Source organism: Rhyacophila brunnea, unplaced genomic scaffold (assembly GCF_057557595.1).
Source record: "Rhyacophila brunnea isolate RB1 unplaced genomic scaffold, BYU_Rbru_1.0 scaffold_4, whole genome shotgun sequence".
NCBI classification, from domain to species: Eukaryota; Metazoa; Arthropoda; class Insecta; order Trichoptera; family Rhyacophilidae; genus Rhyacophila; species Rhyacophila brunnea.
In genome coordinates, this window is record NW_028233068.1 from 46,234,034 (window position 1) to 46,261,389 (window position 27,356).

The 27,356-nt window shown below is 33.0% G+C and overlaps 1 protein-coding gene across 1 annotated transcript in view; it reads left to right on the forward strand.

Moving 5' to 3' along the window:
* The first annotated feature begins 8,508 nt into the window (after positions 1-8,508).
* Positions 8,509-27,356, forward strand: part of LOC147067449 (uncharacterized) — an 85,383-nt gene continuing 66,535 nt past the window's right edge. The window contains exons 1-2 of the mRNA XM_085953979.1: positions 8,509-8,546; positions 8,770-8,901. The gene's annotated coding sequence lies outside the window, so the exon portion shown is untranslated. The remainder of the gene's footprint in view (positions 8,547-8,769; positions 8,902-27,356) is intronic.

A 27,356-nucleotide genomic window follows, 5' to 3' on the forward strand; every position in this document is an offset into this window, starting at 1 on the left:
TAAAGCCCAGCATTCCGACCCATAGGTTAATATGGGTCTGATGAGGGTTTTGTATAACTTTATCTTAGTTTTCTCTGAGAGGACTCTTGATCTGAAGTGTCTGTAAACCGTAGTAAGATTTGTTTGCCAGAGTAATCCTTCTGCTAACTTCTTGGCTGATGTCGTTTTGAGGGGTAATGCGTGATCCCAGATATATGAACTCGTCGACTCTTTCGAACTGATACGTGTCAATCGTGAGTGGTGAGCTTGAAGGAGCCTCACTTGCAGGCATGTATTTTGTTTTTTCTTGATTGACCTGAATTCCCATTTCTATGGCAGCTCTTTCGAGTGCGATAAATGCCTCTTTTATGGCTGGGTCTGATCTTCCCACTATGTCTATATCATCGGCATAGCCAAGGAGTCGCACAGATTTATTGTATATGGCCCCTGTTTGTATTTGAGAGTCTTTCCAGTCCTATATTGAATAGCAAACAGGCAAGGGCATCACCCTGTCTGAAACTATTGTATGTGTGCGGCACAACAGAGAGTTCTGATTGTATCCTTACTTGATATTTCACTTTTGCTATTGACATCTTAACTAGGCTTATTAGCTTATTGGAGATCTCCATTTCATATAATGCTTTGTAGAGTTTTAGTCTATTGATGGAGTCATAGGCTGCCTTGAAGTCAACAAATAAGTGATATCTGTCTATCTTATGTTCATGGCATTTTTCTAGGATTTGTCGTAGGATAAATACTTGCTTTGATTCCACTAAGTATAGTTAATTATTATCGTTTGTATTCTGATTCATATTATATTTGTATATTATTTCACAACCCTCAATATGGATAAACAGCAAAGCAATGGAAGAGATCTCAACACTGATTTGAATTGTTAATGACACAATTGGAGATTAAGATCAACGGGATGTCTGATGCTGTAATAAATCCAGAAACACTGCCGCTCTTTTAAAGAATTCGAATTTAATTTCAATCTTTTCCTATGGTTTATTTGAAATTTCTCAAAAAAAAGATTTGACACAAAATTTTTGTTTATTTTAAATATTTTATTTTGGATATTTTCAAATAACAAAACATGATTTTTCCTCATTGGATAAAGTAAGAATTGAAAATTTACATGGACAAAGATATCTAGAGCAGTTCTTCTCAAGCAGTTCTTCCCACTTTAGTGATGAAAAGTGGATGTGTTTTGCTTCATATTTGGCGATTAGTAAATGAATTGAATCTTTCTCTTCAGGGAAAAGATATCCACATTTAAATTCTGAATATCAAACTTCAAGCTTTCTAAAAAAACTTTCTTCGTGGTCAAAAAGTATTAATCAAGGATGCACTGAACATGTTTTCATGCTTGAATGAGAGTGTCTGACCACCAATGAAATATCACTCTCGACTTCAATTAAAAGTGTTATACTTGATCACATTGTCGAATCGCAACGATTTTTCAACATATATTTCCCAAACTTAAATGAATACCAAAAGTACAATTGCATAAGAACACCATTAGCTAAATCCTTAAAATATGACCTTATTACGTGGGCAGCTCAAGTATAATTGGTTGATATTAGAATTCCCTTGAGGTCGATTTTAATGAACAAAGTCTTGCAGAATTTTGGATAAGGTGACAGCAAGAATATCCGTCAATCGAAAAAGCAGCATTGTTAATCATAATTCCTTTTGCGGCAACATACCTACCTAGACGAAACAGCATTTTCATCATTTACTGGTATTAAAAAATAAACACAGGTCGTGTCTTTCAACGGAGACTTTGGAGCAAATCATGGGAATTAGCATTTCAAACATTGTACCGGATATTGATTTAATATGTAATATCACCCCCCTCATTAAATTGTTTTTGTAGGCTGTAACTGTAATAAATTTGAAGTTATTTTTTTTTTATTTTTGCTTTACAAGCAAGTAGATAAAATGTTATATTATTTTTAATAAAATTGTAAGGTGAGTCGGGGTAAGTGTGACATAGAATTTAATGAGATGAATTTCAACCTGGTTCATGATGAATAGGTATGTTTTAAATAGTTGAAAACTTTACCATATGATCTACAATATCATTACAATTAATATGTACAGAAGGAACCCACTATATTATATCCTATAATACGACATTTTAATATTGTTTGATTACTAGCCAGTTTGTTACACTTACCCCAATATTGGGTCGAACAGTCCCCATACAAATTGACGATTTTTTTTTTCTTCAGAAAATTCGATTTATAGCGATTTTCGCGAATTCGAAATAAAATTTCAAGACTCCCTTGGATTTCGAATTATATAGGTTATACTGGTATACAAATTCTTACATATAAACATTCTATTTCAATTACGAACATTTTCGATATTCGATACTTCGATCGATATAAATAATGCGTCATGTCAATTTATGGCTACGGCCGTATGTTGTAGCTTAACCACTGGGGAATGCCAAAAGAAATGGCGTATTTAAAAAAAAACACTACCTTATTCTTAGGTCAATAATTATTATAAAGCAATCATTATTCGTAGGGTATCTATCACACTTGAATGGTCAAAGACATAGCTTATAGTTAGTGTCTTTAGAATTATCTTCAAATGTGTTAATCTTGCCCATTTTTTGAATAATAAAATGCCTAATTCTTGTCAAATTTGGGATCACAGAGATTATCAATATATTTTTTTATCGTAAATATTTCACTATAATAATGTCGATATAAATTATACTGATGGTTTTATAAATGCGTTTAAAAATTAATAAATGTAAAACCACTGCACATTTATGTACTGGAATATGACTATATTTTAAAACATTAGAGCGAGAGGTTTAAAAGAATACTATTTTATGTAATAAAAATACTTTATGCTGTCAAAATAAATATAAAGGATAATAAGGTTTCAAAATTATATAAATAGATTATCTACAACGTTTAAGGTATGTCCAGGATCATGCTTTGCAAATAGAAAAAAAGCTCAATTTTGACCCACGCTGAGTACGTCCGCCCGCCCTTGAAAGTTATTAACTATCGACAGAATAATCGAAAAGAAAAAAAAAATTTGCGCAATCGTTTAGTTTTAAATTTAATGTTAACGGGAAACAGTCTTTCATAATTTACCAAATAATATCAAATATGCTAAACTATTATTTACATTGACTGGAATCCGATGGATGCGTATTCAAGTCCCTGCCCAGGTAGGTTTCTGAGATGTTTCAAAATTAATGTGTCATCAAAAATGCTCTTGGGATTGGATCATATTATAGAAAGAGACTAAAGAAAGAAGCAAAACGGTCGACCAAATGAAGAGATGAGAACCTCACTCGCTGTATTATACCCGATTTTTTTTAAAGCCGAAATTAACCTTTGTTACCAACAGTTGGTTGGATCGACTTCAATAGCTTTTCCCTTTCCGTACACATTTTTGGACCTTCCCGAATTATGTAGTAAACATCCTGCGATTCATAGCCAGAGGCATAAGGCGATGAACAACTTCAACTGGAAGAGCTTTCCAGTGAATCGACTCGTATGGTAATCCGGACCCGGAGTCAGAGTTGATATCTCCATTTGAAATTTTAATATCTAGAAAAAAAAATGTAAAATGCATGCCTTATGAAGGTGTCACCTGGTCTGCTAGGGTTTCGCGATGGGCCTCAGAGGCGAGGACGTGGATGCCGGCGACTTTCATCTGGCGTCGCCTCCTCAACTGGCTGATAATGGAAACTGAGATTGAGCGTTTATGGGTGTCGTAAAATCTCTAAAATCTACAATACTGGAAAACAGTAGTAAATATAAAATACGAGTGCTTGGATTTTATATTAATGTTAAAATCATCTGTCGGTGAATTTATAATGTCCTGTGTTTTTGTCTTATTTTGATTTTTATTTCATTTAAAAATCATTTTTCGTAACTAAGCTCACTGCAAGACTTTTAATGGAATATGAGGAAGCGCCTAGTTTCAAATCCCCTTAAAACCGTTTTTGAAAAAAAATGAGTTGAATAATATGTATTTAGATGGATATTTTTGTTACCTATATTATGATGGCCAAAGATTGAACTTTAAAAAACGCCAAAAACCGTCAATACAACGTATGATCAAAAAATAGGGTAAATTTCAAAACCTGCTAAAATGGTTAGATGTGCTTTTCAAATACCTCTAAAATGGATAAGCCAAAATACTCTTTACACGGGGTGTAAACCCAAAAAACTATTACGATAAAAAAAACAACCATGGAAGTCTCCAACATTATAATATAGAATGTACGAATTAAATAATAAATATATAAAGTTCACAGATTTAATAGATATGAATTTTTCTCAAAACTAGGTAACTGGGTACCTAAAATCGTTTTAGGGGGATTTGAAATTAGGCGCTTCACTGATAATATAAGACATAAATTATTGGGAAACGATCGGAATTTATTCAGGAAATAAAAATAATTATAATTCCGACCCATATCATTTGGCAATATGACCTAATTATGAAGTATGTCAGAATAAATTTATTTTATTTTACACTCCGTTTACAATTTAAGTACCTACCTACTTAAAACACGTAGAGCAGCGATTTCCAAACTGGGAGGCGAGCCTCCCTGGGTAGGCGCGGAGTGTTGCAAAGGGAGACGCGAAAATTTTAACACAATAATTATTCATGTAGCCACAGGTTTGCAAATGCATAGTTTATAAAATGGTCGCTAGTAATAAACTGCATAAAAAACAGTCCTATGAAAGGTTGTTTGCAAACCTGTCTGAAAATATGGAGACTAATTTTATAATAATATCTCACTTCTATACTATTGTGAAGCGCACTGGCTAACTCGTGGAAAAAGGGTCAAATCATAATGTTGTTTACGAACGATAATTATGTTGTTGAATTTGTCTATTTGGTTGAAATTAAAAAAAAAATGAGTGAATAAATCAATGCAAGGATCACTAATGCATTCACTGATTCAAAAAGACAAAGTGAAGGCATTCATAAAAATTGGAGCTTTGGAAATCAAAATTACAAAAAAAATAGTTCGCCATGTTTCCACTTTTAAATGATTTCTGCGTCAGATATATTGAAGCAAACAAAAATCTATTTACTGAGTTCTTGGTTAGTTTGCTAATGCACTTTTCACATTAACTTATTAATAGTAAAAAAAAGTCGCCTACGGCGTTGCTTTGTCTCAGGGCTATTAAATATTTTAAATATGTGGTCGTGCGTTGCAATTCGATGTGATACCTATATTATGGTGATTGATATACTTAATGATAACTCCCGTCTATAATTTAGGAAACACTACATTATAGCACCACACTGCCCTTAACCTCAGCGATGGGTAGAAGGGCCCGCCAAAGATCCTGGCCTGGGGGCCCGCTTCAGGATGTGGGGCCCATGATAGAATCCATTTGTCAATGAACGATGATGCATTTAACGGGCCCAATTAGCCACGCGGACCTGATTGCAAATGCAAATTAGGCCAATTTTGCGGCATTTAAAAAATTTGCAGCGTCGTATGGAGAGCGGGATAATCCCGACTCCTCCATAGAATCAGATTAAAATCTTGAGCATCAGTACGCGGGTACACAGGGCGCATCACGCCGGCGGCCAGCAGAGCTGAACCTCACTTTCTCAATTTCTTTCTAGAGTCAGTCATGGTTGCAAATAATCGGTCCCGTGCGGCTCCGTTCGGGACGAAATGTGTGCAATTAAATATTCATTATGTCGCAATACAGCGCTGTGGAAGGCGGCCGTGCATAATCCACGGCTGTACAGACACGGCGGGTGGTGGAGGGTGTATTGACTACTATTGAAATTGATTGTGCTAATAAACAAGCACATTCATTGCATGAAAATCAAAATAATTTAAAAATTAATAATATAAAACCTTGTTTATTTATATATATTTTTTCTTTTTTTTTGTATTAGTACATTGTTCACTATTTAAAAAGAGGTCTGTATTATTTAATGAAATGAAGGGGAGAGGCGCCAATCTTAGATTTTTTTAAAAGGGAGGCGTAGTAACATAAAGTTTGGAAACCACTGGTAGAGGCATAATTTGACATTTAGAAATTATTGTTTTAAAGTTTGACATTTCGCACGAATTTATGTTTTAGTAATTGCTTTGTCTGTTGCAGTGATTCCCAACAAGCTGTTCGAGATTTTTTGTAAATTAGAAAAATAAATGAAGACAAGAGAAAGCTCTTCGTCAAATAAAAGAATGAAGCAGAAACAATTTAAGCTTTGTTATACACCTATTATGCGGGTGATGGTTATGAACAATTTCATTAAAGTACACATATTACCATTAAAATACCATATTAAAACCAGTGGCGAGCTTAGGAACGTGGAAGTAACTGATTTTGATGCCCCACGATAAAATATTGAAAATCATAAATTCAAATAACCAACATACCAAGTAAAAAATCAAAGTATCCCTTTTCAAGAATCACACATAAACCCAAAAGATGATTTATTTTACCTACCGAGTGGTTTATTTTTTTGTATACAAGCAGCGTTCGAAATGGAAAAGTTAACGAACCGGAGCGCTCGACAAATTTTTTTGAAGATATCAACATTACTCGTAATTATCAAATTACATATAAATTAATTAGAGTATTATATAAAAAAAATTAGTGTTCGATTTGTTGGTATATTATGACCTATCTAGCGCAGACCGTCAAATTATTTTTCCACGAGGTGGAGCGATAATTTTACCGATTTCACGAACCGGAACGGCGCTCCGGTGCGCTCCGGTCCATTTCGAGCCCTGTATACAAGTACATACGTATATATTTGAGTAGTTATGTTATAGGCCGCTTTGATGTTATATGCAGGGCAGGGAACTCAGAAATAATGGGAACTGAAATACCTAACGGGTAAGGAGTAGCAGATACTCGATCTCGAGTAAGGAATAATCCGGGATAAACTTAAACACGTGTCAAGAATACGCCATACGTCAAATACTGATAACTGCTCTCGGTTTATGCATCGACGCTCATTTAATATTGGTGTATTACACACACTATTGCACGTGCATAATGCGTGTTTCATTTTCGTAGGACGCTCACACATTCAAAACCCTGTATCAAAATGTATTGTATTGAATATTGCCGATCGGAATTCTATTTAGTTATCAATTTTGTTACAGGTACTTTGGATAATATTCTATACAAAATTTGTGAGAAATACACATTTTGGTATAATATGATACACTCTCGCATTGGCCTATTCCTAGTGCCTGCACTGTAGCTTCAAAAGGCTGAAACAAGATACATGATCTCCAAAAATCGCTGGTTTAACAAAACATGCTTTGTATGTACTACATTCGTGAATTATTATACCTATTATAAGTTCAGCATGCTGATTTCAATAAAATTTGAAATTTGGTGTGATTATTCGAGCCTTTTAATGAGATTTTCAGCGATTTGTGGTGTCGAAAAATGCTGAATTTAACGCCATTTGCCTGATGCGTATTTTGGTATATTGCAAGCTAGATAGCTAAAAGCACCAAGTTGCAACTCTTAAATTATTATTGCGAAAATTTTTAAATTAATTTATTTACAAGCATGATTGTTAATCTATAAAATATATTATAAAAGTTAAAATATGTGTGTTTGATTTCCCTTTCCTAATAATTGGCTCCAACTAACGTCTATATAATCAGCGCTCAAAATGGTCAATTTTACGTACCGGAGCGCTTGATAATTTTCCCAAAAGATTAACATATTTATGTAAAAATTTTATGTATTGTGTATTAGATTTTTCTTTGTTTTATACGACGGTTAAATAAAATAACAGTCTTGCGGTATGAAAGATTAGTGTATAACGTCGGCGCAGACGAAAATCAAGGTTTACCTCACTTCATAAACATTTTTTTACTATGATTCCGATAGGTAAGTTTCGTATAAGACGTAAAATATATATGTTTTACTATATAATTATATTACTCTTTAATAATTTACTAACCTGAATGCAATACATATTTAATTTTTCCACGAGAGCGATAATCTCTGGATTTCACGAACTGGAGCTGCGTTCCGGTACGTACTGGTCTATTTCGAGCGCTGAGATATAAAAAAAATATAGAGTTTGTTCAATAATTAGTAATTACCTTTCCTGCTATGTTCGAATTTTTAACCTTCACGATAGATCAAGATAAAGTTGGTATATTTTGGATTCGATTTTAATTTGATGTTCTTTGACTGTCAGAATTTTTCATTTTGACAGTGTGTGCAACCGCCTAAATACAGATAGGTACCTACTTTAATATTGAAGAATATAACTATTATTGTTTAGATTATTTAGAAGTAAGATAAATGTACAATATACATATTGATAAACGAAGCGACTTCGTGCGAAGCTGGGTACTTCAACTAGTATTTATTATATATGTTTTAAATACCAATCGAGTAACGACGGTGTTATTGATATAATATGGATAATGTTTTTCCATCACTAAACAACTCAACTGAAGTTTTCCAACTTCCAACTAGATTCTCGTAAGTAGTAAAACTAATAATACAAAATACATTATACAATTTTAGTTGCGCGACAGTAGAGTTGAGAGTTGGACGTGTCCCGTGAGCTTTTAGCGCTTGACGAATTTCAAAACGAACCGAAAATAAACAAGAATAACAAAATCTTATTTATACATTTGGAAGTGGGCGTCGTTTGCTCGCTACGAACAGAAAATCTGCCCCGTTTCTCTTTTATTACAAACTTCGAGGACATCATCATAATATTTTAAACTCGAGTTTTGTGCGCGTGTGTCTCTATTTGCCTATTTCATATTTTTATTTTCAGTGTTATTATTCCGTTGAGTGGTGCCGCTTATTTTAGTATTATTTTATTACTATTTATACGCTAAAGTGTTGTGTAACTTTTTGCGAAGAGGATCGAGTGGTTTTTTGCGAAAATCAAAAGGCGCGGAGTCCGGTAAGTTGACATTTACTAAAAAACACGCTGATAATTAAAAAAATTAAATTATCTCGATTTCGTCTGGTAACTGACACTTATCTGTCAGCTTTATTCTTCGCTCGGTTTTCAAAATAACTCTAATATTTTTTTTTTGTCATAGAAACAGTCTATTAAAAACGAACTACCTTTTCTTTTTATGTCTACATTAAAAAAACATAAAGGTTCAACGTTGACTTTAAAACATGCATACTTTTATACGTACCTATTTTTAGAGAAAACAATCAAGGGACCTAGAACAATCCAATTAAGTACAATAATTATTGAATAAATAGTGATTATTACCTACGTTGTTATAATAAAATTCTACTAATTTTCCGATTAATAGGTACATACTTGTATAATATTTAATTGTGGTGTATATTGTCTGATTATTCCTGCGTTTTAGATATTTTATTCGAATTGTGTTATATAATATCCGAAAAACTTAATGTGATGTTATCATTAATATTATTTAAACTATTTAAAACATCATAAGACAAATAGATTGTCACGGTTCAAAATAAAAGTCAGCCGCAAGGCTAAAAAAGAGAATTTAATTTCTTTACTTGAATACACACCGCTATGTTTAAAACATGATGTCATCCTGAAAAGTTGATGTGTAAAATCGACAAAAACAACACCAGCGCATTGATGATGTTATAATCTGTTCGTCATTGAATGCATTTTTAAGATATGTCCCCCCCCTGCATTTTGTATTATGTATAGACGAGAGATTTTGAAGTACATATCGTTACGACAGTTTCAATACCCCTTTCGCACCCCTACAGGCTGAGCGCGATTTTTTAAAATTGATATTTTATTATTTAATTTCTATTATGTACTTGTAAAATACATAGGCGTATTATTTGACACTTATTGTCTTCTTCAATCTTATGTAATACATATTTATAGGTACCTAGGTACTTCCTATTTCAAACGTCTAATAAAAAATGGTACTTACCTACATAATGCAATATTTTTGTATAAATATTTCAGAGAATGAAAACAGCTGTTTCACTAAACTACAGAGTACAGACCAAGAACACGTGTGCGTGCACGTCAGCAGTGGAAAACAATAAAAAAATACAGATAATTATTGTATGAGAAGATTTTAAATGTTTGTGAACAGTTTTCATACAAGTTTCGAACAAGTCTCATACAATATTCAATAATTGTTCACGTACACAATATTATTTATTAATATTATGTATCCATGGTCTGCACGAAGCATTGCGAATTCTTGCGGCTAACTATCCAAAATTAATTTATAGTATGGTAAATTACATTCTTTTAACTAGTACTAAATACCTATTATAATCTAGTTACGATATATGAATGGACGACAGTGGCGCACCCAGGGGTGGGGGGGGGGGGCAAGGGGCCCTGCACCCCCCAAAAATGACAATTATCAGAATGATTTTAAACATTGAAATTGAAAGCCAATAAACTATGCCTTTGGGCGTAGACAAATAAAAACACGGCAAAAAAAATGATTTGTAATAATTCTCCAGCACCCTTTTTAGAAAAATTTCTTAGATTTTAATTTCTAACACAAAAATTTCGAAACACTAATGTCAGGTTTTTTTAGAAACCCAATCCCTAATGGAACTGTCAAAAAATTCTCGGTGTCCACACGAATTCCGGAATGGTGTAGGTCATGGCTTGGGAGGGCTGACAGGGCTCTAATCTGGGGGCCCGGGCTGTGGGGGGCCCGACGTGTCGGGTTGACCAGATAAGTGAGATAAACACACATCATAAATTAGCTTTAATAGTAAAAAACACAATTTGAAAAAGTTAATGTAGTGTTTCACACTGCCTTTAATCTTAGCGGTAGGTAGGGGGGCCCAAAAATCCTAGCCTGAGGGCCCGCTTCAGGATGTGGGGACCATGGTGTAGGTACACCGAGTGCGATAGACAAAAGACCGATAAACGAGAAATTAGGCTGTGAAGAAGAAAAAGAGCCTATAGGACTAATTTACATTCTCCTCCTTGCCCCCCTCCCAATATTAAATCCTGGGTGCGCCACTGATGGACGACGTACGAATATGATTAATTGAATAGTTATTGTTATTATATAATAATTATTAATTATTGACTTCGAAGAATCGTTTACGCAAAATCTTGAGAACTAAAAAGATTATATTTTTAAATGTATGAATTTATTATTATATTATTATTAAGTACACAATAGCTGGCATTTTATCGATTGCAAGTAATGAAAAATTTACGTGAAGGTATTCAATTTAATACCTATGTAATCACTAATCACTCTAATCAGTAATCAGTATCACACTAACTAATATCCAAGTAAACATTATTTATGATAACACCTGGACGATAGCATAGTGATAAGATAAATAATGATTGTAGTCTGTAGTTCCCGTTACTTCGTTTGATATTATTTTTATGGCTGTACATTTAACATAACAACTACAATATAGGAAGGAATAAAACATATCATGGGACAGTGGCGCACCCAGGATTTAATATTGGGGGGGGTCCAAGGAGGAGAATGTAAATTAGTCCCATAGGCTCTTTTTCTTCTTCACAGCCTAATCTCTCGTTTATCGGACTTTTGTCTATTGCACTCGGTGTACCTACACCATGGTTCCCACATCCTGAAACGGGCCATCAGGCTAGGATATTTGGTGGCCCCCCTACCTACCGCTAAGATTAAAGGCAGTGTGAAACACTACATTAACGTTTTCCAAATTGTGTTTTAGTTCAAATTAAGGGCACTTATACAGTGAATTATTGGCGATTTTTAATACATCTACTTTAATCGATACATAATAATCAAAAAATATATTGCACAATTATATAAGTATGTAATTGAAAATGTTCATGGCCATGAAGTGTAATAGCGCAGGCGACTTTTTTTACTATTAAGCTAATTTATGATGTGTGTTTATCTCACTTATCTGGCCAACCCGACACGCCGGGCCCCCAGGCTAGAGCCCCGTTAGCCCTCCCAAGCTTTGACCTACACCACTCCGGAATTCGGGTGGACACGGAGAATTTTTTGACAGTTCCATTAGGGATTGGGTTTCTAAAAAACCCGACATTAGTATTTCGAAATTTTTGTGTTAGAAATTAAAATCTAAGAATTTTTTCTAGAAAGGTGCTGGTGAATTACATTCTGATAATTTTTATTTTGGGGGGTGCCAGGGCCCCCTGCCCCCCCCCTGGGTGCGCCACTGTCATGGGAGAAGGCAGGTCATGTACTGGTCGCTGGATAAGAGCGGGCTGGCATTTATTTATAAGAGGCAGAAAAAAGAAGACTTTTTCGCCAACGGCTCTGACAATCCGCATATTATACCTATTATAGGTACCTGCTTCCAACGTCTATAACTATGCATTTCAGACGATTATGGTATGAATTTGCACACCTACAATTTTAGGGTAAACACATAAAGGGGTGGCATTTTATTCACCTTAAGTCCGGTAATAAAATTATTATTAATAAATTATCATTTCAATTTGTTTCAAGTGTTCGCATTGTTATTGGTGTTATAAAAAATAGGTGAGATATATAGACTGCTTATATGAGATAATAATATAGTATTTTTAGGAAACTAATGTAGATTTTTTTTTTAATAGTTGGTATGGGCAAAGACTGCCTGTTGGACGGTAGCAACTGAATGATTATAATAAATGATTAAACAATATGATCAGTAATTGATGATTCTGGATAACGTCAAGACGTATCTTGCTGCAATTTGTTCTGGTATATTCGGCGTACCCGGAAAATTGAAGAAAACAATCATTTAATTACGAGTCTTCACCACAGATGTCCGTATATGTAAAATAATATATCTACTTAATACGTGAAAAATAATTAGTTTTAGTGGTGTCATCTTCTAAGCATCTAAGGGCTAGGTTATATTAATTCTAAAATATATTTTTTTATTATGTTTTTACTTATGTATATCTTAGTTATAGTTATAATACACATTGTCTATGTAATTTGGTAATTATTTTTGGATTAAACAATTGTTTAAATACGTACGTGTTCGTAGCTAACGAAATAAATACATTTATCGCTAATGGCTGCATGAAAATTGTTCAAAATGTTGTGCAAAAAGTAACATCCGTTGTTTTTTACGTGTATAAGTAATGGTTTTAGACAGTTAAATTTAATTTGTGGTTTGAAACCGGTTGCATTAATAATCTTAATAAAATGTAAAGACAAGGCTATTTCGTTTAATTATTTTCGGTTGGTTGCTTAGGTTCAGAATAGATGCCTACTACTCAAGCTTGATGATATGTTATGATCTATATAATATATATATTGCATTACATAATATTATAAAAAATAAAATAAACCCGAGAAGATTCATAAATGAAAAATAATATCGGCTGCTCGCCTGTTGCGATTTTTCGACTTTTTTTTATTTCTGTAGATTCGATAATTTTCGAATTCAAGAATATTTTGTTTTCGCGAGAAAAATCGTTCTATATGCAAAAATAATATTTTAAATAAACTAAACTTATTCTGTGTATTCTGAAATTATATGATGCACACGACAGATTGCCGTGCGTTTCGATTTACTGAAAATAATATTATATGTTTAATTACTTAAACCATTTTAATATTTTGATTTAATGAATAAGTCATAAAAAATGTGTTGTTGATTAGGAATAGCCCAGTACCAACTGTGTAGTTATATTAAATTTGTCGAAAAAACTATTTTCCCTCACGATTGGCGATGGCACCTAAACCAATTATTATTGAAAGACAGTTTGCCAGAGAAATGTAAGCTTAATTATTATGGTTGTATCAAACGAGGAATAGCTTTATTAGTAACACAGACAGAATAATACTAATAATAAGACCACGTATTCATTATTTGCTCAATTTAAATAAATATAATCGATTTTTTTGATAATACAATATTATGTGTGTGATGGTTTGATGTGCAGCGATTGAGCTATATAATATAATACTGCAACAATTTTTATAATAATTATTAATTTGGCTATAATAATTTTAATTGAAATAATCAGTAGTAATGGATGCTCACAGTTTTTACATTAATTTCATGATTGAGGTTTTTTCTTGCAATGTCCCATTGGGTCCATAACAGGGCTTCGAACCGAACCGAACTGAACCGAAATCCGGAAAACCGTTATTTTTGTCGGAAAGAAAACCGGAACCGAACCGAATAAAGAATCGGTTTTTTAGGTTCGTTAAAAAACACGCGCGTTAATACGATCTTCCTCCCCATTTCAGTTGTCGTAGGGGCAACACGTCGTAATTATTGGGTGTTGGAATCATTAATCACCCGTAGCTGAACCGAAAACCGAAAAAACCGTGTTTTTTTTTCGCAACGAAAGTCTGAACCGAATCGATATAGATACCTATATATTTTTTACGTGAACCGGAACGAAAACCAAAACGAAAAAAAATAACGGTTCGAAGCCCTGGGTCCATAATGCTCTGGATCGAAAAACACATCCCGTACAAATAAAATGTATATACGACCGATCTACGTCTATATTCATGTTTTTTAATCGACTAAAATATTTCGTTTACCATTTGAACGATTTATTTACATTCGTGTATCTAGGCTCTAGGAAGGTATTTATAATTTCACAGATAGTTAAACAGTCAGTCTTGTTGGGTGCAGTCTACTAATTTGTTAATTGATTTTTAATTTATTATTATTTAAGTCAGTTATTGCCAAACCTTTTAGATTAGAGGGAGAGATTGAAATTTTTTTTCATTTTGAATGACTTTATTTCCGGTTGGAAGAATATTATTTTTCAATGAACTATTTTTTAAATATGTAGGTAAATTTTGTTTAATAATAACCATCACGTGAACCAACCTAAACTTTCAAAGCACTGCATTGTTTTGTACGTACACACACGATAGCAGTCTGGATCCTTTTTACAATCTGCGAATTCTCGCGTAATCCCAGCACGAGCCTAGGGACCTGATTTAGAATCACTGACACATGGACAATATAATATAAAAGTTATTATTTCTTTATTCACCTGGATAAAAAATAAATTATAATAGGGACTACCTACGTCCTACACTGTCCCCATAAGCAAAAAGGCACATTTTGAGATAATGAGACATTTATTTAAGTACATTTTTTCAACTTTTCTTTAGAAAATTTCTAATAACGTGGATGAATCTTTTGATTTATGGTATGTATAAGCAAAAACCAGTATGTTTTCAATCGATCCTGTGTTTTTGCTTCTGTATCTCTTTATACTGTCTTCTCGTTTAGAATAACTACTTAAAGTTTTCGCAAAAAAAAAAAAAAAATGAAAAACAATATGTCGATTTACTGAAATAAATTTTATACTGCTTTTGACGGGTCAAATGGTCAAATTCACTAACTAACACTAACTCAATTTGTGATTTTTGTCGAAAAGCTGCATTTTTCCTTGTATTAAGTACCTACATATTATTTATTTACGATTCGTTGGATAAATTAATTTTTATTAAGTACCTACCATAATTTTCTTAGATACCTTAAGGGGGGGCATGCTCGTCGTAGGTCAAAATTGAGTTTTTTTTTGTATTTTCAAACCATGATCCTGGACATTCCTTAAACGTTGTAGATAATCTATTTATATAATTTTGAAGCCTTATTATCATTTATATTTATTTTAAATATTTGATGACTGTATAAATTATTTTTATTACATAAAATAGTATTCTTTTAAACCTCTCGCTCTAATGTTTTAGAATATAGTCATATTTCGGTACATGAATGTGCAGTGGTGTTAAGATTTTTTACATTTATTAATTATTAAACGCATTTATAAAACCATTAGTATAATTAATGACGAGATAATTTTAGTAAAATATTTACGATAAAACATTATATTGATAATCTCCGTGATCCCAAATTTTACAAGAATTAGGCACTTTATTATTCAAAAGATCGGCAAGATTAACACATTTGAAGATAATTCTACAGATACTAATTATAAGGTATGTCTTTGAACATTAAAGTGTGATACACATCCTACGAATATTGATTGCTTTATACTAATTATTGACCTAAGAATAAGGTAGTATTTTTTTGAAATACGCCATTTCTTTTGGCATTCCCCAGTGGTTAAGCTACAACACGGCCGTAGCCATAAATTGACAAACTATAATTGAAGTAGGGAGTAAAATGATGTTAACGCGCGTGTTTGAACATGTACCTAACCGAATTTTTTTTTATTTTTTTTTAAACGGTACATGTTCAAACACGCGCGTTAATATAATTTTACTCCCTACTTTAATTATAGTTTGTCAATTTATGGCTACGGCCGTATGTTGTAGCTTAACCACTGGGGGATGACAAAAGAAATGGCGTATTTCAAAAAAACACTACCTTATTCTTAGGTCAATAATTATTATAAAGCAATCATTATTCGTAAAATATTTATCACACTTGAATGGTCAAAAACATAGCTTATAATAAGTATCTTTAGAATTATCTTCAAATGTATTAATCTTGCCAATTTTTTGAATAATAAAATGCCTAATTCTTGTAAAATTTGGGATCACAGAGATTATCAATATAATTTTTTATCGTAAATATTTTACTAAAATTATCTCGTCATTAATTATACTAATGGTTTTATAAATGCGTTTAATAATTAATAAATGTAAAAAATCTTAACACCACTGCACATTCATGTACCGAAATATGACTATATTCTAAAACATTAGAGCGAGAGGTTTAAAAGAATACTATTTTATGTAATAAAAATAATTTATGCAGTCATCAAATATTTAAAATAAATATAAATGATAATAAGGCTTCAAAATTATATAAATAGATTATCTACAACGTCTGTCCAGGATCATGGTTTGAAAATACAAAAAAAAACTCAATTTTGACCTACGACGAGCATGTCCCCCCTTAAGAATATATTATTTAAGTATACATGGAGAATGATTTATCCTCAGAAATTAATAGTACTTATCACAAATGTCACATAATTGTCAAGAAAAATAACATCAATACTTATGTCAAAATAATTAATATAAAATATCTGATAGTAAGTTGGTATCTCTATCGTATGTATCAAAATCTCGTTTTATGATTGAGTAATAAATAAGTAATATGACAATTTTTCGTTACGTATAAATTACGTATTCATGAAATGGTATATTGGAAAATGTTGTTTTGTTAATATTTTGAGGCTTTGTTTGACCAGATGGCGTAATATTACATGCCTACATATTATATTATTTCTGTTTATCAAAGATGACAGAAAAAATATTACAAAATGAACCTAACTTACGTCGTGGGCAGTTTATTAAAATGGATAGGTAGGTAGGTATAGAGGCCGGCGTCTTGCTGCATTCGGTATAAAATACCCATGGCGGTAGTTAGGGTTTGCAATACCGGTATTTCAAAACCGGTATTTAATTATTTATCGATACCGAAATACCGGTTTCAAAAATCTAAAATACCGGTATTTTCGGTAATAAGAAAGCAAACACGTATTTGTTTTTCGAAAATGAATTTAATATTATTTGTGCATTACTACTAATATATTGTATAATTATATAAAATTTAGTGTATAAGATTAGTGCTGCCAAAATCCTTTAAATATACTTACAGAATTAAAATATTATACATATATATATATATATATCTATACATAGGTATAATGATCAACATTATACATGTAGGTAGGTACTTTAGGCTGCTATTAATAGTGTTTTAAATAGATTTTAATAGCTATAATTATTGATAGGTACTTTTTTTCTATAAGTAATATGTTATTACTCAAAATGTCTGATAGACAGTGACGTTCCAAGACAAAATGCCGTCCTATTTTTATACAGTATTTTTATCATCCTTTCACAACTTTTCGACACGGTTTCGAAGGGTCATTTACAAGTTACCGATTTTCGAACAATACTAGCACTACCATGGTAACTAACAATTTCGTACCGTGATCTTTCCATTCATTTTCACTCATATCTAAGAGGAGTACTTAAATAAAATTGTAACAATGCAATTTAAAATAAAATAAGCGAATAGTTCGCAGAAAATGCAAAAAAACAGATCATACATTCTACCAAGGTTCGCGACGCGGCATAGCAATTATTTATTCTTATTTTGTTCACATGTACTGACTCCCGCCTCTTGTCCTTGATTCAAACATAAATCTTAATATATTAACACTTTTAATTGCCGGCATAAAAGAGCATTGCTAAAAGCTACGAAGATAAAACAACACTCAAACTATTCCTAGAATGTATAAAATTGATCAGTTTTTCATTTAATCTATTTAATTTTTATAACGTTTTTATTAGGTCGTATTCTTATTTGTCCTGTGGTTGTTTATCCGGTACAAATCTTGCAATCGATGTTTAACTAACTTCCCGACTAGCTAGACATTTGGAAGTTTTAGAATATATCAGAACACGATGCCAATGCATTTTTTAATACTTTTAGCCATCTTTAAGTAGAATTGAATTCATTTTCAGTTAATCCGGTTTTGTATGAAAAGCTATTTCGGAAGAAATCCGTAATCCAATCCACTATTATTGGTTGCTAGAGTTCTGGGGTATAAATACGTGCGTTACTATGAAAATCAATATGAATGTCAAAATGACATTTTAGTATTATTTCTATCAAGTACAAATTGTTTTGATCGTTTAAGCTAGTCAAGTCAAGTTTATATGATTCAACAGAAAATTTAAAAACGTTGTACTTATATAAAAAGTTCTTTTTATCTTGTAATAATATTTAATAGTTAAATAGACAATGTAAATTATTTGTGGTTTAGGTTTAGATAATTTATAATATAACCTATGTAAACCAGAAATAGTTCACATTGTTTTTATTACTTTACTAATAATTAAAAATATAGCACACTGCTGTTGGTCGGAAAATTACAAGAGGAAATAATTGTGTAGACAGGAAAAGCTGTCATAATAAGCTGATTATATATGTATGAGCAGAGGCGTAGTAATGTGTTTCAGCGCCCGGGGCAGTAACAAAAAGTGTGTCTCTTACGTAATATAACACTTATATCTAGTGATGGAAACTATCATTCACAAAAATATGCCAGATAGGGTAAGAAAATAAGCCAGATGGCAGAAAAAAATGCTAAAAATATGCTATGCTAAATCTCTAAACTCAGAGTGTCTAGAAACTAGCATTTAAAAAACATACCTGGTAATTATTAATTTTTTTTAACAAAACAAAGATCGAAAAATAATGTCGGATTAAAAACTAAGTTTCCAAACAACAACCAACTTAGTCATCATTTTATATTTGTCACATTCATAATATAATATAAGGTACAGAAGGCAAAGGCAAATCTCGTATAATATTCTTGCTTTATTATGAGAAGTTTTAAGCTGTTTGAGGTATCTAAAAAACGCTAGATTTAACGCCATACGCCAGATGCAATATTTGCAAGCTAGATGCCTATTCAAAAATGCTATATCTGGCAAGAAAAACGCTATGTTGGCAACGCTGCTTATATCTATGCTCACATGCACCGATACTACTCGCCTATATTTTATAGTAAGTTCAAATATAATATTATAATATAACTATACAATTATTGTGCAGCTTACCAATCAATAATCAATAATCGTAGACTTTTTCATTGTTTCTGCTCTCGACTCTAACGGGCCGCGGTTTGTTCATCGTCAATGTGAAAATCCAAATACACGTAATGTTTAATTTGCCCGAATCCGTGGGTATAATAATTAAAGTGTTACACTCCGTTATGAATCCATACAAACTACCTATCTTTAAATATAATATAATTCGAGACACTTTGATCTTATGCCAATCAACCATAATTATCGTCACTACAACACAGTTGAGGTCATGGCTTTCTTCACAAAACGTTTCCACTTCTCCATGTCTGCCACCAACTCCCTCTATTATAATTATATACCCTTACCCTCAGATATACTGTGTATCTTTCCCATGGCCCCCACATCCTGAAACGGGCCCCCAGACTAGGATGTTTGGCGGGCCCCCCTACCTATCGTTTAGGGTAAAGGCAGTGTGACGCGCTGCAGTAGCGTTTTCCAAATGGTGTACGCGGTCAAATTTAAATGTATTTTTATCATTTTTTTGTATTTTTAATATGTAGGTAGGTACCTAAATCCATTTGAATTATGGAGTTGTCGAGTATCGGCACACAGTTAAAAATGCATCGTACAATCAAATATTATATTATTAATATCACTGAAGTAAAATAGCGCCACAGGCGACTTTTTTACTATTAGAACAAATTTGTGATTTGTGTGTTTTCTCACTTATCTGGTCGACTCGTCACGCTGGGCCCTTCCTGAGCACGGGCCTCCAGGCTAGAGCCCTGTCAGCCCCCCCCCTTGTGGGGGCTATGGTCTTTCCACATAATCTTACCACCGTAACGACCGTCGATTTCCCTTCCGGTCAATTGAAGAGACGTCTCTTAAGAGTTGGTAGTCTTCTATCCTTAAGACATGGCATGCCAAACGGAGGCGCCCCACTAGCATGTGTGAGAGTGAGATATCAGGAAGGTCACTATAAATAATATACTAACTAAATTGCTATAAGTATATATTATATAGATAGCTATATTTCTTTTGAATTATTTGAGCGAGACGGAGAATACGTATTCAACATACACGGATAAATGAAATGCAAATTCGAAATTTGAAAAATCGGAGGAATCGGTTATTTTAATCGGGTCGTGAAAGAAAACAAAAATGATATTCTCGTGATTGTTTGACAGATGCTTACAGTGGGCTAATGGCATTTCGAGTGACTAGTCGACTAGTGTGTTACCTATCCGAAAGAATTAACAACATACAAATTAGGAATATTATGAATGAGGAATAACTATCAGGTAAACGTTGCTGTAAGACAAAATATACGCGTACAGTCCTACAAACTTATCTAAAGAACGGTCAAAAATGGAACTATGAACTACCATATGGACACCATTTTGAAAACGCCATTCGAATGTCAGATTCTGTCCAGTTGCGTGCCTTGATTGGGTAGTTGTCGATTGTGGCTCCCCCTTTTCCCCCAAGTTTGTAGGTCTGTAAACGTGTGAAGGACAGGGAGAATACGTATGTTGAATGGTGATATTGCCACCTGGCAATATTTGCTAGTACACCCGATCCTCTTTTTGCACGGCTTTTTTTTACATGGTTTAAAAAAGTACCGATTATTTTTTATTTACACTGCTTAAAAAAACTAAAAAGAATAAAAAGACGTAAGTATGTGCATACATATTTATCAAAAAATTGCGTTGCAATGGACCGCACGCCACTGTTGCATACATATGTTGTCACCGAATGCCGCCCAGACATACATACGTACACACAAGGCGCCACTAGTCATGCACTTCGGGTTCGATACGAAAGACGCGCCGCGTGCTTCGGCGTCAGCGTCATTAAGTATTTCCAGCGATGAGAGTGATTTTTCGCCAGCGAAAAACAGCAGGAAACGGGCACGTTTATTGTCAAGTAGTGACACTGAATGAATATATTTCTCTATGCTAAATTTCATTGAAATTGAAAACTATGTATTTTTATATAAGTATACATATTTTTATGTTTATTTTATTATTTATATAATAAATAAATTCGATTTATATTTGAGTTCAAGAATTTCGTATTTTGAGTGATGGAACTTATCTACCATTTTTGTATGGGCACCTTATCTTTTTTATACGGTAGTCTATGGAACGTTTCCCCGTTTCCCCCGTGCAAAAAGAGGCTTGGGTGTATATTAAAATAATATGGCAAATTTTTATATCTTTTATATCAGATTCCACACTAGCGAGTTGGTGTTCTGAAAAGGTAGGTATTCCGAGCTGTATGTTTATATAACCTTTTTCCGGCAAATGGCTGTCTTGTTTGCAAAATCGGTTAACTGACAGGCGAGCGAGCTAAGTCAACATTTCAGTCCGCTTGTGGGCATACAATTTTGTAGTCTTACTAAATCGGCTAATATAAATAGACTGTGATTATATAGAAAACTAATGAAATGAATGACTAATGAAAAAAAAAATATAATTTCATTAGAGAATTGTATTTTTATTAGAGGAAGTCGGAGAAAAATCTGTTTCATATTTTTTTGAGACACATTATCATAAAAAATGGTACAACATCAAATATAACAAAGATTAGATAAGGGAAAGTAAGCGAAATGACATAAGTAATATTTTTATAAGTTATCTTGAAATATCAGTGATATAATTTTTAGTATATTCATGATTTTTTTCCGATAAGTTTTAGGTATTTTAAAAAATTATTGTAGCTCTACAAAAAAATATTAATTGTTATGATCGCTCCATATAAATTAAGTCGTGAAAATGCGTGTAAATTCAATAATAATTGTAGTATGTATGATAATATGATTTCATTGATATTTTCAAAGGAAAGCATTAACCATTCTTAATTTTATTTCCTGAACCAGTACCAGCCCTACAAATTTATTTGTAGAATGTCCAAAAATGGAACAACGAACTACTATATGACGCCATTTTGAAAATGTCATTCGAATGTCAGATTTTGTCCAGTTACGAGTCTTGATTGGGTAGTTTTCGACAGTGGCTCCCCCATCCCATTCTTCACATAAGTTTGTAGGTCTGTAACAGTTTTCAAATAAACCATGGGAAAGCCCGCGTGGCCTCGTCGTATTACTTGATTCGTATTGCATCACCCACGTGAGGGGAAGAGAAGATGTAAATACTCACACTTTAAACTAAATCGTAGCTTCCCCCTACTTTACTGTAGGATGATAGTTTGACAACGAATGAGTGCCCGAAAGAAAACCAAAACTCACAATTTTCACAGCGAATGGGAAATTGAATACTTCTTTGTGGTGGCGAAAGACGAGTGTCACGTTTCAGTTTCCTCGCCCAACTAATATGTTTGGAATGACAACGAGAGAGTGTGGTAGATCACTGTAAGTTTTTATACTGGATAGTAGATCAGAGCCGTGTAGGTTTCCAGTGGGGTCACAAGTCAAAATGTATCTGCATGATTTAATTAAAGTATTTGTGCTTCTGTGATTGTTTCACTGCTATACTGTTTCGATATTACTACACTACTACCATTACCATAACGCAGCATTGGCCATGGTCATTTGCAGTGTTGAAAAAAAATTGTTCAAAAATAATTTACAGACATATTGTTGACAGTCGTTCGTTTATTTCGTGTCTCTGAATGATTAATATTGCTTCGCTATGTGCTTTGTTTAAGGATTCGAAGCAAACATCACATTTCTAAGACGTTGATCGCCATGCGTTCTCTCGCCTTTGGGGTCCACGACACCGTACACAAAATATATGGAAAACAGTAATGTCATCATCCTTTTATGTGCCTAAGTATCTTTTCGTGGTTATTGAAATCCTCGATCCATCCAGCGCTCGAAATGAAAACATTTACGAACCGGAGCACTTGATAATTTTCCAATTTTTTTAAATGTATAATTATAAAAAAATAATTGTGTTGTATCTCAGACGGTCAAGTGGAATAACTGTCGTGCTTTAAAATGTTGCCAGTGCCGCAGGCAAAAAACAGGGTTTACGTACGACCCGTCATAAATATTTTACTTTATTACCAAGAGTATTATATAAATTAAGTGATTAGGCATAATGATTGTTTTTAAATAATTCACGAGTAGAAACGCAATATTTAAATTTTCCACGAGACGGAGCCATAATCTCAGGGATTTCACGAACCGGAGCTGCCCTCGCTCCGTTACATTTTGAGCGCTGAATTCATATAGGTACTAAATAGTGGAATTTAATATACGCAGGTTGAAATTTCAATTTTGTAGAACGGTGCCTTTTTTGCATAACGTAATAATATAGGTACAATACTCAACAAGTATCAGGTAAGTATATGTATATTAAATTATACAATAGGTTACGTATTTTCGGTTCCTGCTGCGAATTTAAATTTACTTTTAGTCGGCGTATTGACAGAACTATCTTACTAGTCACGTAGACGGTGTACATTTTTAGCACTGCTAAATAAACTTTAAAAATATTATTATTCACAGTTGAATCTTGTCTACGAAATAAACAACAGGTTTTAGATTCTCCTCGCGCATAAATATCATTAAAATGCATAGACAGATTTGCATAAAAACCAGCCTGAAATTTTTGTGATAATTTTGCCAACCACTGCATCAAAATTACGTCATACACAATTCGTGAAAATAAATTCATTATTTTGGCGCCAAACAGGGTCGCACTTTATATTAAAAGATTGTAAAATGAGCGTATGAAGGTGTTTCTGGGAAGCAGTATCTAGAATCAGTAAGTGGTGGGTATTTAACACATATTTCGCCTTTTAAACATATTCAATACGCCTATATTATATTTTAAAATTGATGAAATTATGGTTACGTGAATCATGTGAGGCACTCACAGAACACCCCCCCCCCCAAGGTATTTAAATGAATAGTACCTATATTGGTTCTTCTTCTTCGCCCGAACGTTATGACTGAGGATCATGGCCTGGATTATTAGGGCCGCCGAGTAGCCATAAGTGCACAGTGAGCAGGTTTACATCCCTAAAATTTGTTGAACTGTACTTTCAACGAGGGCCTATAAAACTATCAATATATTGTCATATTATTGCCTCTAGTAAAGAGCCGTATTTTCATTCACTTTTCTTTTAACTGATTAAACCTGAAATGTCACCTGCGGCGCAACTTTCTTCAGTCTTGCTTAACATAATATAAAATAATGCAAGGTCGTAGCAATTCATAGGTAAACATCCATAGTCAGAGCTACATGCCAGCTGTTCATCGTTTGTCAAATTGTGGAGTGTTTAGGTATGACTATTTGTATGAAGATTTCGAAATGAGCCCCCGCATACCACTAAGCTTGACGGCACTGACATTTAAATTAATATTATTTTATTACCATCGAATGCTACTTATGATAATCACATAATCAGCAATCCCTTATCATCAGTATAATGGTATAAACACAGACTGATCTTTAGTCTAATAATAAAATATTGTCGGCCTTTATGTTGATTTTGTTGTGTTTTGCTCGTTTGTCTGTCTGCAACATCTCCAGCATTCTCGAGCGATGCGGTCATTCTGTTGGTCGGCTATTATTGGATTTAGATCAGGGATGCCTTTTCGCCAGTCACACACCGTGGAGACAGCCGCTGTCCATTTAAAACTGGGCCACTTTACAATGTTATTTATTAGGTACATAATTATTGTATATCTGCTGCTATGTGTGGAAAAGTCAATGAAAATTATTCTTGACATTTCCAGGCTGCGAAACTGCGAGGAAATTGCCGGAAACGTGCGATTGCGATGATGTAGGCACTAACTTGACTAGGTACCTAACAAATTTCGTTTTATCTCAGATTAAATAAAATAAACAGGTGGAGTGTTTGTAGACAGAACTACTACTAAATAGGTTGCCAGAGATTGCCAATTTCAAGAATTGATAATGCCGAATACACTGTGTACAACTGTGAACAATACTTATTTAACTACGTATGCGCAGATGCGATTTCTCCCAGTGCAGGGGAGAAATGTGATCATTGTAACGGTTTCTATCGTGGACTATATTTACATCAACAATGTTGCACTGTGTTTAGTTTTCTGTCAAAACTATCGAACATCATGCTTATGTGGTATGTTAATACCTAGTATTTCCATATTTATTAAAATGGACGAATCACTCTTATGAAAGTTCCAATGCAATGGTAAAAGTTACCGCATTTTCAATCGATTTATGCTTCTGATAAATAAAAAAACCCTTCTTGGGTTAATGTTATGATTTTAGGAATGTTATGTTTCTGTGTCAGAGTATTTAAAAAAATAACATGGTTAACTGTGTCACTAATTATTTTTTTATACTTACGTTAATTATGTCAATATTTCGTTCTATGAAAAAATGGGACAAAACGGAACGTTGTGTTATGAATGTCCTGCACAATAACATTATGATGATAATCTTGAGGATTGATAGGATGCATCCGGGATGTGGCCATAATGTCTGGGAAGGATGCTAAATTTGATGACATACAAAGTGATATAATGATACTATGTACCTATTACTATAACTCATGGTTTAATTATTTGTTCAAATATATTGGTAGTTCTACTATACTAAACGACCAAAACAATAATTATTACAAATAGATTTATAATATATTATTACACACACAAGTTTTCTCTAATCGTAAAAAAGTCACAAGTGGCGCTATTTCACTTTAAGCATATTATTAACATTTTCAAATATGTGGTTGTGTGATGCAAATTTTGATTATTGTGATTTATTCAAAAATACAAAAAATCGCTAAAAATACACTGAATACCTACCCTTAATTTTACCTGAAAAACCATTTGGAAAACGCTTATGTAGAGCGTCACACTGCCTTTAACCCTAGCGATAGGTAGGGGAGTCCGTTTCAGGATGTGGAGGTCATGAGGTACCCACTATTACAGACTACTAATCTTGAACATAATTTTAATAATATTATGTAATGGTTTGTAATTTTTTAATTAGTATAAAATCACAGACGAATAGAGCAAACAACGACGTTAAAATAACTAAAAAATATACTTTTATAATAATATGTATTTCGTTGACACTAGGGATTGCAATACCGGTATTTCAAAACCGGTATTCCAGTATTTATCAATACCGAAATACCGGTTGTAAAAATCCAAAATAACGGAATTTTCGGTATTACGAAAGCACACTCGCTTACGTTTTTGAAGATGAATTATAAGTTATATGTTGCTAAAATACAAATATATTGAGTGAATCCAACAGTGGTGAAAAAATAATAAAACAAATTTCATCAATTATATTTATATCAGTAATTGTCGCGATGAATTATCATAATATTATTTCGAAATAGAAAACATCCGTGACAAAAATGTCCAATTATTATATAATTATTGATAACTGTACACTGCGGCCGGACTTATTTGCACTTGTTAATCTTTTGAGGGCTTTTGTTAAAATTATCAATATATTCAAATTATTTGTAAAAAATCACTAGTTCTACAAATTATGAACAGTACATATTTTTAATGTCAACATACTAAATGTCGGTATGTAGGTTTTTGTTATAAAATAATATTTTTAAAAGATTTTAATAGCTATATTTTTATTGATAAGCACCTACTTCTGTTTTTTGATGTTTAAGAAATACCGGTATTCAATAAGAAATACCGAAAAACCGGTATTGACATTTTCATTCGGTATTGCAATCCCTAGTTGACACGTGTTTTTATGTCGCCCCGAAGACGAACAACTGTTTTATTCAGATCAATTACTGTTTGAGAATTTCCTGGATAAAATAATAATATGCCTGTCATGTTTAAGTAAAATATAATATGTTAGTTAAATTTATAACATTAGTTTTTTTTCGTTTTACCTTTGTGTAGAAGTACGTGAGTTCTAGAAAATTTTAACTAGCTTAATCTGACGTTGAACACAAA